The sequence below is a fragment of the Anser brachyrhynchus genome (genome assembly GCF_964034855.1).
Source record: "Anser brachyrhynchus genome assembly, chromosome: 2".
In the NCBI taxonomy this organism is placed as follows: Eukaryota; Metazoa; Chordata; class Aves; order Anseriformes; family Anatidae; genus Anser; species Anser brachyrhynchus.
The window spans coordinates 37442428-37457040 of NC_137695.1; the positions used below are offsets into that span (position 1 = coordinate 37442428).

At 41.4% G+C, this 14613-nt stretch overlaps 1 protein-coding gene across 4 annotated transcripts in view; it reads left to right on the forward strand.

Annotated features, from left to right (window-relative positions):
- The first annotated feature begins 5360 nt into the window (after nt 1–5360).
- The window catches only part of WIPF3 (WAS/WASL interacting protein family member 3), a 37569-nt gene continuing 28316 nt past the window's right edge, over nt 5361–14613 (forward strand). The window contains exons 1-2 of one of the 4 annotated variants that reach the window (XM_080579684.1): nt 5361–5812; nt 12293–12444. The gene's annotated coding sequence lies outside the window, so the exon portion shown is untranslated. Of the gene's footprint in view, nt 5813–6001; nt 7194–12292; nt 12445–14613 lie in introns of those variants that run through there. The other 3 variants (XM_080579685.1, XM_080579682.1, XM_080579683.1) reach the window with 3 other exon arrangements.

A 14613-nucleotide genomic window follows, 5' to 3' on the forward strand; every position in this document is an offset into this window, starting at 1 on the left:
TAGTTTAGAATCTAAATCAATAAATTTTTTTATAAGGAAGAAATTCTTTACTCAGAGGGTGGTGAGGCACTGGAACTGGTTGCCCAGAGAAGCTGTGGATGCCCCTTCCCCAAAGAGTTCAAGGCTGGGCTGGATGGGACTTTGGGCAACCTGGTCTGGTGGGAGGTGTCCCTGTCCATGGCAGGGGTTGGAACTGGATGATCCTTAAGGTCCCTTCCAACCCAAACCATTCTATGATTCAATGATATGTTTCAAAGTGAAAAATGCCTTTAAAGGCCTATAGAAATGTTGATAGCATCACTTGTAACTATATGTGGGTCCATGTGTTCCAATAGGACTTATAAGAATATTTTCTCATGCAGCAGACTGTAAAATATCTCAGATTTTCTTGTGAAGTATTGAAAAACTGAGTAGGTATTTACTAACAGTATGCTTAAATCTTGGTTTCAAATGAGGCTGTATCTTTCTTCAGACAAAAAGAGCCAATTATTTCAAAGAAAAACTGAAGTATTTACAATAAGATACCCACATGGAGAAGATGAAAATTTGCTTACACAAATAAGTCATGAGATCAGCTCCCTAGCTATCGCCTACTCTTCATCAATGTAGACCAATGCCTCTATAACAGCATGACTTTAAGTATAGTTGAACAGTATTCTGGTTTTACTGGTGGTGAACTGTTCAGAGAAGAAAGGAAGTCCAGAGACAGAGTATAAGCAAAATACAATAATTTGCTGAGAATAGTCAGCTATGTCCGAGTTACCATCAGGAGCAGTAGGGAGAACTGGGGCACGTGTAGCCAGGATGAACAGATACATACTCATACTACATTTAAACTATGCTAATATCTAAGCTCCATGTACAACATTAATAGCCATGTGTGCCATCATGTAGGAGACTTTTCTTTGCAATTTGACATTCTGCTCTATGTAAACTCTGAGCTAAATCTTGTACTTGACATTAGTGCTTTAAGAAAAAAAGAAAAAAGAAAAAAATATGTTCAAAATACGTTCAAAGCCCAGGATATAGAAAAACGCTCATGCTGCTTCTTTGCCACGATGTGATGGCTGAAGCAAAAGGAATTTCAGGGAAAAAAATAAAATAAAATAAATTGCTTGCTTGCAAAGATCGCAAAGTACCTTTCTATTTCAAGAAATAGGCAAGGAAACCATCGTCTTCAAACCCAGTATTTGTGCCTGCTAATTGTTATCTTCGAGTACGCTCCCCCTGGTGGGGATGAAAAGGTTATGCTCTGAAAGGTGAGATTTGCAAATGGTATTCTGATTCTCTCCGTATTTCACTTCTCACCCTAATTGCAGCCTAGCACCAGGCATGCTTTCAGCTCATTATTCTCTACAGAGGCCCGCTAATGGCATTTCATCCACTGCTTAATTCTACAGCTTTAACATGGAAAAATTTCTTTAAAATTCAATACTGATCGAGGGAAAACAGTAGGTCGGCCTCTCTGCTTTTTGTTTAACTGCTCCATAACTGGATAAACATTAACCAGCTGGATAGTGCAATTATAATTTTTGTAAGGTACTGTAAATGCTTGCAGCAGCATAGTGTCTGGCAGCCTCACAAATATTAATGAATGCGTTCTTGTTCCACTCATGCTATTAAGAACGATTAAGTACTTTCGCAGAGGTCATGCAGAAAATGAATGGCAGAACCAAGCACTGAAGAAAATGCAGAGCTTTATTGCTAAGAGATACTTTTTAAGACACCCCACAGCACAAACAGAAATAAGGAAAAGAAATACAATTAATGGAAGGAACTGACAGTAAGTACTAATTATTTACTATGAGCCTGAATATACTTAGACAACATTACCAATGAACTCAGCAAACAGCTTGTTCAACAAGATCAGGAGTAAGGGTTTAGGATTTAGATTAAAAACACAGAAAAAAAGTAAACACTAATATTCCCCTCTAGGGAAATCATCTCTGCTAATTGTTTGCCTACAGACTTTCTCAGTATTGCAGTCTAAACTGCCTTTGTAAACATGGTTCCATTGTTCTGTAGCAAATAACCCAGTCACATTTAGGAATTCCTTATTAAAAATGTATTAGAGCAAAAATATGGTTTTGAGCTATTATTAACTGTCTATGGAATGGAAAGTACAGAGTTTGTACAGATAACAAGAAAAGGATCAACACTTGGAGACAAATACAGGTGAATATCTCTGTTAATGCAAGGCAGTGTCTCTTCTAATCATGGAACCAGAGCTAACAAAGTCTTCAAACACAATGGTTTAATCTGTTACTGAAAAACAACTTTCAAGTGTTGGAAGCTATTTTGAAGTATAATCAAATGGCAGGCTAAAAAGAAGAAACACTTTTGTTTCTGCAATTAAAGCTTACAGTTTTCATGCATTTCAATGCAAAAGTATTTTTTCGATAATGCAAAAATGCCTTGACCTATCGGTATTTTTGTTATGTCTTAAAGCATATTTTAATGTGTCAAATGTATTGCATTTTTCCTAGATTTAGGGTAAGATATTACCATTGGTACATATCATTGATGTGATCAAGAAGTACAACACTAATCCACATAAGCAAAGCTGAGGGAATACTAAACATTGTACAGTAACTTCCAGATACATTTGCATTTTAACTACTTTAGTTAAATATTTAAATTAATTAAAGCAGAACAAATTTATGTAGTAGCTCCTTAAAGCAATTAAAATGACACAACAAAAGATGAGACCAGTAGAAACCGCATTTGCTCTGACTACATACCATATGTCCTTCATATACATTTCCCTGTTGACTTTTAGATGATATACAAGCTTATGGACAAGAAAATGTGGAAATACAACATTTTAAAGTGAGGTTTAACTGAGGGTTTCACAGAAGGCATCAAGACTCATTTTACAGTTTCTGATAGCCAACCAGCAACAAAAACAGCCCCAAAACCTTGCCCATGTGGTAAAACATTGAGCTAGAGCTGAAACATCAGACCTTCTCAAGAGCCTATCTTCTCAGGATCAAGTATTGCTGGAGAAATAAGTTTGTTTTAGGCCACCGAGGCTGGTTACAGCTAGCAGCAGATCCAAGGCAGCACAAAACTCACCTTAGGCAAGCTACCTGCCTGCTCGTTTTGGGTCCTCGGAAGGTTTTTTGGCCTGTGTAGACCTAAATTGCAGCCACAGAGCAACCAGATGGTCTATATGGTGGTCAAGTTTGAAGCAAGATTGAGGATATCTGTATGAACAGCACTCTCGCCTTCACAGATACTATAAAGCTTTTAATAGCTAGGATCTTATCAACAAATTAAAGATCCAGTAATCTGGAAAATTATCCAAATAACAAATCCAACAGAACTCTCTATTTTTGCAGATGAAAAATATGTGAAAATATTTTCTTGAGTGCTTTCTTTCACAAGTACTTATGTTGAGACATACCAGCAAAGCACCCCAAATCTTTGTAATCAAAATCAGAAACAGCATGCCGAATAGAAGATTCGGTTCTTCTTCCTCTGCTTGGAACTCTCTGTATGTCATCCTAAACTGTTCAACTTATTTCAGGTATTGCTCTTTTTCTTGCATGGAATTATCAAGGAGTTTGGAAGATATATTCTTAGTGTAGAAAGTTGTTCTTAAAAAAAAAAAACCACATATTTGCTGAAAATAATTATAATTTAGTATTGAACAATTTAAAAACAGGAGGAGTCATCTATTGAGTAATATGCATTTTTCCATTTGTTTTAACTGGATTTCACTGCATTAGCCTTCGCAAAACGTCTTGGATAGAAGACTTTGGCCTTTTCTACTACCACTGTTCACTCCAGAAGTGCCTGTGATCATATACAGCACCAGGAAGTTATTCCTTTTCCCTTTTCACCTCAAACTGAAACAGAAAGAGAAGACTTTTATAATTCCTTGGCATGCAACCCTGCAGGTCTCTTCTAATAAAGTCTAATATGCCACAGGTTTCTGAAACTAGCTGCCACTAACCAAGTGGCAAGTATTGTGTACTTCACTGTATTAAATGCATGTGAACTGTCCTGGGAGTAAAGTTGACTGTTTCAGACTAGACCTGTGCATAATCTCAGTACCAGCTGAGTGCAGCTGCACAGATTGGAATGGTCAGTGTTGCATGGTACAAACTCTGTTGTTTCTACTTGGACCTAGGTGGGAAGTGAAAGGATTTGGGAACTGGACAGCAAAGTTGTAGGAACAGGAAAAAGAAACCATTTTTTTTCATGTTCTCTTGCAGCTTGTTCCTCTGAAGTCCCCTTGTGATCTAAGCCAAGAGGTGAACAAAGTCCTTTAAAGCATTAGTAATCTAAAATCAAATATCAACTGAGATTAAATTGCATGAATAATGATGGTGTCAAAAGCTCAGAAAACTGATCTCCTAGCTAGAGAACAACATAATGCTCCTGAAGACTGGCATAAGGCTATTTCCAAATTTGGCATTATATGTATTTTTTTAAAAGGGAAATGGTTACATTATTTTTCTAGTGCACGACCGTGGCACTCTTGATTTTGCTTTGTGCTTTGAAATTCAAACTAGTGGCCAGCAGAAATGGGTTTAGAGCTCCCTGACTACTGTGGAGGCAACTGGGGCAGATACTTGGGACTGAAAGTTATTTAGCCGGACAAGCCATCAGAAGGATATTTTCTAAATAATACATCAAGCTCACACCTGTGGTCAGAAAGGAGAGCATGGGAAGAGAGGTCTAGAGCATGGGTTTTCATGGCCCTAACCTAATGATCAGACATGCCACAGGCCATCAGTGACTTTCCACCAGTCTCAGAGGCTGATAATGCCATCACCTGTATCCAACTGATGTTGATTTCCCTGGATCTTTTTATAATCAAGCAATACAATGAAAAACCTGATATGAACTTTCTACAACTAAGCAGGGTCTCCAGAGAAAACCAGAGGAAATGAGCCTGCTTCTCTGTCACCCAAAAGCACCAACAGAAGGCTACTGGTGAAACAAGAGGCTGCACTACAATTTTTCAGTTCTTCAGTGGCATCATCCTTCCTGAAGCATTTGTTGCATGCCAAAACGTGGGTGCCTGATTCCTCCAGCAGGCTGGGAGGTCACTTGGCAGTAACTCCCCCTCGTTGGCAGAAACAAGGAAGACCTCTCTGGGATGAGACCATAACATTTCAATCTGGAAACCGCCTGAAAGAAAAAATCCAGAACAAACCAAAATTTTTCACGTATTTTTATTTTGAGCACACAATCTGGGACGCGAGGGTGAGAAACGAGGGCACGTAGCCGGCTCCGAGCACAGGCCCTTGCCACAAGGGCAGACGAGGTTCAGCAGGTGGATGGCTTTTGGTGGCGGGATAGGGTACTGGCATCTTTCCCTGTGCTGTTGGGCAACGTTTTGGCTTCCCCATGGGCTGTTTAAAATAGAAGCCGAGGTGTTGTTCGTGCAACAGGGCACCACGCCGCAGCAGGATGCTTCAAGGATGGGGACGGGATGGCGTCCATGGCCACACACCCATGGCCAAGGCCCACGCTGCCGCCCCGGGGCTGAAGTGAGGCAGCAGCAGCTGGCGCTGCGGAGCCGTTGGCTCCTTTTGACTACTTTTTAAAAACACTCTTAATTTTTACTCCCCCGAGGATCAGGACGGGCTATTTTTCATCCCCTCAAGATTTAAGATTCCCCACAGAAACACACAAACACACCTCCTTCCCCCGCCTCCCGGCCAGCCCCCACCTCCCCCGAGGGGAGGCGGGCGGCCGCCCTACCTGGCGCCCTCTGCCCGGGGAGGAGCGCACCGCGCCGCCCCGGCCCCGACACCACCGACACCGGCACCGGCACCGGCACCGGGCCGCCGAGCAGGTGGGCCCGGAGAGGGGCGAGGGGTGCCCGGTGTCCCCGTCCCGCCTCGCCCGGTGTCAGCGCGGCGGGGAGGCGCCGGCGGAGGGGGCCGGCCCCGGGGCGAGGCAGCCGCCGGGAGGGCCGGGGGGCTGCGGCGGGCGGAGGTCTTGGGGTCTTTGGGGTCTTGGGGTTTTGGGGTCTGTGAAACTTGGAGCTCTCCTGCGGGGCCGGGGAGGGCAGGGGGCGGCCGGGGTGCCCCCGCCTGCGGGGTGCGGTTATAGCTGTGGAGGGAGGAGGGCTGCACTAGCGGCAGGGCTGGTGTGGTGCTGCTCTGTTAGTTTTTCTTCTTTTTTCCCTCAAAGGGGCTGTTTTTGCACAGCGACGGATGGGAAGAACTTTTTTTTTTCTTGTTATCGTCTTTAAAGTAGTTGTGCTGGAATAGGAGTGCTGAGGGAAGGGGGGGTTGGATAACCGTAAGCGCTGCGGTGCATAAATGCTTGTGTAGCTATCGCGGGGGGAGTGCTGGAGAAGCGTCCCCAATAAGCTTTTATTTATTATTCATTAATAATAAATCAACACGCTTCAAACCATGACCAAAATCTCGTCGCTCGTGCACCGGTCAGTTTGCGGAAACGCGAGGCGATGGGGTGATGGTAGTGCCAGGTGAGAGCAGCTCTAACCTGCCGGGACGAGGTGGAGGAAGGAGGGACACAGCCAGGCCAAGGTGCCGCTTTGGGAGGGCAGTGTTGTGAAGTGAGGGATCTCAAAGTCTGATTTAGAAGAAGAGGCAACGAGGTTTACAGTTAGAGATTCATGGTTTCAACACAGAACTGTCTCAGGACAGCCTGGATTTAGGGTCTAAAATTTCGGAGTGCTTCTGCTGCTTCAGACAGTGCGATATTGCTGAAATTGTGGTAACAGTGATGTTTGTGATCACGCATGTTGCACGATTAGAAATGGTGAACTGCCCCTGACACAGTCCGTGTTTTCAGTTTCGCCATCTATATATCCAGCACAAATTCAGGTTTATTTTACGATGTGTGAGCGTTCGTGTAAACATCATTACAGCCTTCAGTTCGCGTCCTTTGTACTGAAAAACAAGCCACAGGGGAGACGACCAAGGAAATGAATACAAGTTAATTCTGTGACGGCAGTCTGATCTGGGACACTTGTTAGGTATGTGTGCATGCAGACGGTTCCGTTCACTGCGTGGCCCCGTGACCCCAAGCAGTGTCCCGGCTGGAATGTGCGGGCGGCGCGGTCGCTGCTGCCGCCCACAGCTGGCGAGGGACTTTGCCCGGTGTGAGGTGGAAAGATTCAGTCTGCTGTGCCGTCAGTTACCGGCTTCCACGTACAAACTAAAGTACAAGAAGCTCAGTGTGGGACCCCTACAGAGGACTGTGTAAGTGTGTTTTGTTTCAGTGACAGTACTTTGGATGTTTTGCTTTAGGTGATGATGCCAGAATGTGAGTTTAGACTCATAAGCGGAAAAAAATTCTGTGGGAGTTGATTCCTCCTGTAGGAGATCCTGGAAGGGGATGGGGCTTAGCAACTGACACACAGCCCCTCTTGATGTTGCGGTGTCGTTGTTACTAAACATTTTTGTCTACAACATCTTATTAAGAATCAGGCTCCAGTATGCTAAGTGGTATGTAAAACTGCACAAATGTACAGTGCCTGTGCCAGCTTGCAATGTAAGTGCAAAACATGATTTTTTTAAAAAATCAAGGGTATGCATTCTATGGAGACAGGGTGTAGAAACAGTTTGATCAGCATTACATACAGGCTTTGGTCGTGTGGGGGCAGGTGCAGAGCTGGATTCATTAAGTGCAATGTGCAGATCATTCGTAGTTTGGTTCTATTCCTGAAGAAGATTCAGATGCGTTTGAGATTCTGATTCTGCACTGGAAAGAGCAACATATGCTGTATTTATCAAATTATATGGTATAATACAAAGCGACTGCCTCCTTTTTTCTTTTTCTCTCTCCATCTCCAGTGGCTCCTCCAAAAGGAAATACAAATAAAGTGTAAAGATCCTGTAGTGTCTCAGTTTCAGTTGCCGCAATACATCAGGAAGGGCCATCAGGAAGGAATCCCTGTATGATGACTATTAAACTTGAATTTTCAGGAAGTATTTAAAAATTTTTAAACAGTAAATCAAAACATAGTGGTATTTCATCTCAGTAATTATACCATAAGAGTCAGCAGTGCTTGTTGAATATCTCATCTTAGCAGCATTTAGTATATATGCTAATAGATGCTTTTTGTACTTCAAAAAGATCATTTATTGTTTGATGAGGTCAGTATTTTGGGAAATTAATTGTCATCTGAAAAGAAGACCTTGAACTGAAAACAGTCCCTTAGTCATAACAAATAGAAGAGTATTTGCACATTTTAAGAGATAAATGTTGAAAGCTGCAAAGCTGAATAACATACAATTTAATATTTTAAATTAACTATAAAATAAATGATAGTGATACTAAAATATCAGTCAGATATTTAGTATTTTAAACACATTCCAGCTCCAAAGTGAACTAGAGCAGTGAAAGGATTGGTATCAAACTTCGTGTGTTTTGTTAGTCGTTACCTTTCTACAGGAAAACCATGATTTTTCTGTGGAAGTTTTTCTACCCTGTGCTCAGTGCCTGGGACGAGTTCTGTTTAGTTATCAAAAGTAGGTGAGACTGGCCTAGGTCAGTTCAGCTCTCTTCCCTTGGACTTGCAGCTGAGTGGTCCTGGATGTATGTGAGCATCAGACACATTATTATGTGGGTATTTTACACCGTTCAGTTTTAGGTCTAATAAATCAGACCACAGATGAAAAGTCGAAGCAGATGATTGTTCTGGGAAAATGATAATGGGCTCTGTTGTGCCACAATACAGATTACTAGTTTCTACAGAGTATATGTAAAATTAATATCTAAATATATCTAAGTAAAATATAATATCCGATAAAAATCTTCAGTCTAAAAGTCTTCAGTACACACCTAACGCTGAGCTACTAGTGACTGCTATGCAGCTTTGAGGTAAAGCTTCTGAAACACTTTTACAGTTAGAGATTTTCCTCAATTTTTCTGTCCTCTTACATGAAATAGTTATTCTATTTGAAAGACTGAAGCTTTCTGAAAATGGGCTGATAGTAGCAAACCCTTACTGGCACTTCAGAGTTGCTTACTAATCTCTGGTCACTCTGCATCAGGGTGGTTCAGAGGCTTTGTAGCCAGGATGACCAGTGATGTGAATTGTGCTATGTTTGCAAACTGAAAAGATGTCCTCAGGGCTTCGAAATCTGAGAGAGAAATAGTCTATCCTTAGACCAAATTGTGTGCTTTTGAATGTGCCCACCTTAAGCTGACGTCTGAGAATCTTCAGGTGGCTTCATTCGGTATTACACAGGACAGCTGTAAAGCCACCTTTGGATAGCTTCGAAGGTATGTGAAACAACTAAAGAATTTTCATAAGGTGTGAAAAGCATGTTTTCGTGCCTTGGTAATTCAGACAACAGCTGAGATGGATTTCCTGTGTACTACCAGAAATAAATCTCTCTTGGATAAGGTCATGGAAGAGAAGCCTGATTCTTTGTTGTGTTGACCCCGTGTCGTCGCTGCCTGCTGGTAAGAGTAGGTGCCCTGTTTGACCAGCGTGGTATCGTCCTGTAGCCTGTCTGGGCAGACGAGAGCACGAAAACAGCTATGCTTTAGCTACGCTACAACTGATAACACAAAGTGAAAAACAGAGGAAAACTGGACTGAAGGTTCCTACAAGATAAAATTCACTGGGGTTATAAGAACAGAACGTTCAGCATGAAAGCATTTGCTCAGTTTTGATACTGCTCCTACAAATGCCTATGAAAACTAGTTAGCGTATCATGCACTCTCTTCATTATAAATAACAATAAATAAATAAATAAATAAAAGAAGAATGAGGAGAGCAGAGTATGGCACCAGCTTACAATGGAGGTCTTGGGATCTTTTGGTCCTCCTTGGTATCCTTGTGTTCGAAGGTGTTATGTTCTTGCTTTCCTAGCTGGCATCGCTTTGTGCAGTGAAAATTGTCACAGAGCAGCGCTGCTGACTGCGTGTACAATACCCCTGGCAGGTCTGGGGCTTTTGTCCAAGTCAGTCATGCTTCTGTCATGTGCTAAGGAAGAAATTTGAAAAGCGTTGTATCTGTACAAAATCTATAGATCTGCTGTATTAGTTGAATAGACACATAAAGAAAATCACGAGGAGCAGAGAAGGCAAGCGAGGCTTGCATATCAGGCAAACAGCACATTTTTTTAGCAACTTGTTTTCAGAAGGAATGTTTGCTCCTCTTGGGGACGCATGAATCACTGCAAAAGCATCTGCCAAATTCTGTCTAGGATTTCGTCAGAAATATTCTTCGATTGATCAGTTGTACAAGCCCAAATAGCTTAACATGCATTAGGGATGTTACTTGTGCTACGTCAGCTTGCTACTTGCTTAAGTTTTCAGAATTAAACCCTAAGGAACTGGGAACAGTTCTACTGAAAACAATGGAAAATTTAGCATGAAAATTAATGAGAGATGGATTAGTCCCTAAATTAGTAAATTGACAGAGGGGGTGGAGACTGTCGTGTACTGTGTGAGTGACAGGTGTGGGGCCCAACAGGGCATTTAATGCAGAATGAAAGTCTTTTTTAGCCTTGAAATGACTAAGAAGCAAGGAAATTATGCAAAAGCAGATTGTGGAAAGTGTTCTTGGATCAAGTGATCGTGAGTCTACATTGACTTAGCAGTAGGATAAATAGTGCAGTGCTATGCAGGGGTACCTGAGCTTGCTTTAAACAAGCTGTACCAGGAGCTGCAAAGGCCCAGCACAGCTGCAGAATGTGTATGCTGTAGTTGCTTTGCTGCTTTCCTCTGCACAGACTGGATTTTACCTGTTGTTTTTTTGTTGTTTTTTTCCCAATATTCAATCTTGTACAAGGACATCAGGTGAGGCTTTGTACACTGGCATTAAAATGTAGCTACTTTACTCAGGATGTAGCTCCTGACTAGAAATCACATTTCCTATTCACAGCTAGATCAGCCTAATTCTGCATTTCTTCCATTTCTCTCAGTATTGGCAATCTGTGCTGAAGCTCTGGTATCACCATGCAGTTATCTACTTGTGCGCCATGTGCAGTGTTTCTTTCGACAGCTCAACCTTTTAAGTGAAATGTCTCAGTTTGTCTTGCAGTATCAGCAGCAGGCGACAGGTGAGGCGAACGGTGAAAAGAGCAAAGACAAAGAAGGACAAAAGTGGGGAGAGGGAACAGAGAGACCAGTAAACCACTAGCAATGGAGAGAGATTTGCACAGTAGAGGAGGGCCAAATCCAGACTGGTAGAAGTGAACGCTGAGTCCAAAAGCACAATAAAACTTGGTACCAGAGTCAGTTTAAATGAGCCCTCTTCTTTCCCCTGCATGGTCTGATGGCTACACTGGAAATAGTCTTGGGAGCTCATTGTGGCATCAAGCTATTGCTGTATAGACTAATCTACTTGTTCAGGGAAGGAAAAATGTGGGAAACCACTTTGCTTCTTTGTGTCTATGATGATGTCACTTCAAACAATCTTCTACTGTCATTTAATCCCTTTGAATTGCTTTCCTTCTTCAGCAGGCAACAAAGGAAGCTCGCTATTTTTGGATGTCTAGTGTTGGTTGCTTACTCTGTGTGTATGTGTAGATATCCATCACATTGTCCACTCTGAATATGGTGACTTGCACAAAGAATTGCAGCTCAAGTCCTTTAATAAACTGAAGGTCTGAATCTCCAGTTTAATAAAACTCAGATTGCTTCCTCTGAGAACTTTGTTTTCTTGTGAATTCAGAACCAGGTTAGCAGATCAAAGCACCTTTTGTCTGCAACTTTTTAGGGAATTACCAGTCACGAGTGACTCTGCAATCTGTTATTCTTTGTACAAAGTGAAACCATTGTCCTGAGTAAATGGATGCAAATGGAGCTAGATATTTTGTCTATTGACTTAAAAGATAATTTTCTGTACAAGAAAGAGTATTTACATTTGTATGCACATAGTAAGTTTTATACACTTGTTGGCTACGACGCTTTAGGAGCAGTAAAAACACTTTGTATTTTATTTATTTCAGAACACTGAAATCCTTAAAGTACTAAAAATGCAACATTATGATAACGTAGCTAGGCTTCCTTAGTAACCTAGGGTTTTATATACCTTTTAACTGCAAGTATGCAAGCCTTACCCTGCTGTAAAGAACATCTAAGGTAAAATCATCAATTATGGCATTGAAATGAAGCAGGAGTTTCAACAGGATTGACAGATAAGAGCAGGAAAGTAAGAGCGTGTAAGCACATTCAGAATTTGCTGTTTAGCTTGTCAGGACATTAGTGCGAGCATTTATACCACTGGCAATAGATTTGGAAGGGAAATGAGGTAATCACAGCTTCACTGAAAACCTGGAGCAAAACTTTGCAATTCTTTCTTTGAGGTGATGATTCCCCTGGAAACTTATTCCCACAGGTGGTGAGACCATCGCATTTTACATCCCTTATGAAAGACAATTACCCTTCCAGCACGCAGCAACCACCACCCAGTCCTGAGGCACGATATTGATACTGTCTTGTAGGGAAGGATGACTCACGTTGCAGTGCCAGACTCATTTTCCTTGCATTGTGAGTACTAGACTATTTCTTAAGCTAGTAGAGATCAGCCTGATATGGCATGCATGCAGTTTTCTGTGAACTCATATTTGCAAGATGGAAAGTTGAGAAGGTTTAAAGGATCTTTAATAGATCTTTAACGAAGCATCATGTGGTTGATAGTGAAAATTTTAGAATGATTTGAGACATGGCTTTCGTGACTCTTAGAGTCTTCTAACGCCCAAGATTGCAAATTCTTTTCACTTGATTGGCATTTAAAAACACGTCTGTTGAGCTGAGTAACATATATGAAAAAGCAAAATTATGAATACTGCCTTTTAGTACTAGCTATTTAATTGGAATTTCTTATAGAAGAAAGTTTTGATTAACAGGTGTAGGAATTGATTAACAGGTGTAGGAATTTCTTTGGTGGAAACCATTCTGTGTACAGGTATACTTTTCAAATCTCTCAGTAGCATGTGAATGATTGTAAATAAATACATGATATTATTAAAAATTATGTGAAAACATACAATTTGCTTCTTCGCAGAGATAGCAAAACTTTGAAGTGTAACTTAGAACATGAGATCGCCTCTACTGAAAGAGCTCAAGTGTTGTCCACACTGAAACACTTGAAGAGTATAAAAACAAATGGTTGTCTTCAGACTGTGGCAGTGACCTTGAACGTCAGCTGAGCTACACTTTCTTTATTAGCTTAGGCCAATGATTAACTTTGCTAATGACTGTATATCAAATTCACCATTGTTTATGTATATGGCAGTGAAGTTGGCCCTGTCTCTCTTTGTGTGGATGATACAGTATATTTAAAGGAAACCCTTTGTATAAATTGTTTCCTTTGCAAAGTTGCATCTTTGTGAATGTCCTAATTGCTTCCAATCTACCTTAGTTGTCTTTGGACTCTTTAGCATGAGGTTAACAATACTGTAGGCATAATATATTTTTTATGTGTAGCTCTGTTCCCTTACTCCTGATTTAAAAGAGGATGACAAATTCTCTTATTTTGCAGCATTCCAGCAATTATTCCTCTATGGTAGATCCCCGCAGAGCACAGGAAGCTCCACCCTGAAATAGTCATGTATAGGGAATATGAAGTCATCTGCGCAGCTTTGCCTCTGAAGGAAGGTTTGTCAAGACACAGCACTTTAATTTGTAGCCTCAGCACCATGGGGAACCCAGCAGAGATATCTGCCCACGGCACACATGGAAGCAAGGCGTCTTCAGATTCCTGTAATCTGCACTAGGTCAGCCTTGGCTGGTTAGCTGTAGTGTTATCAGGCTCCTGGCAGAACAAGAGCTGCACTGTGTTGTGGGCTCTTTTTTTTTTCAGGCAGAAATGGGATGCAGCCCTTGGTTGGATCAAGCCTGGTGGAAATATTTCAAGCTGAGGAGAATTTACGTTACTTGGCTTAAATGCAGAATACTGTTAACGTGCTGTGAGACAATTGCACAAGCCCTGTGTAGGCAAATGCTTCCTAAGAGTGTTTCATTGGATATTAAATGAAGGAAGAGTCCCCATGGTTTGTACGTTTCAATGGAAATGGAAAAGCCAGATTCTCCTTTTAGTCGCGCTGATGTAAATGGGGGCTGAGAGCAGAAATTTCTCATAAATTGTATACAGTCCAAGGTACAGGCTGTTAGGTAATGGTGAAAGACTTTAGTTTTATTAGTCAGCTATGGGAATTTACCTGTGAATGTCTTAAAATATATAGTAAGATGCGTATGCGTATGAGACTTTGTATTTCTGGTGAGCTGCAAGAGAAGGTTGTAAGAGTTTCATGCCCTTACAGTGCTCTTGAATCTCTCAAATACAGCAGAGGCCATCAAGTATTTTGTGAACAGCATTGTTTTTGCAGAGGATAGAGACTGCAAGGGTACTCAGAGGCTCTTCGATTCTTTCTTGTTTTGTTCTCTAAATACATTAAATCATTCACACTGCAAACAGTAGAAGGAAATGTAGTATATGATGCTTAAAAATTACATGTTTTGATTTCTGTGATAGTTAAAATCTAAAATGGTTCGTTCCAAACAGGGTCTTTTTCTGCATCATTTCCAGTTGTGTGATAGTGACAGCAGAAAAAATTAATCTGTCTGTCTAACACACATATACTCTGCTCCCTTTCTTCTCTTTTCTGCCTCTACGTATGTTACACTGGCATTAAAACATTTGTGGTGTGCTTGTAC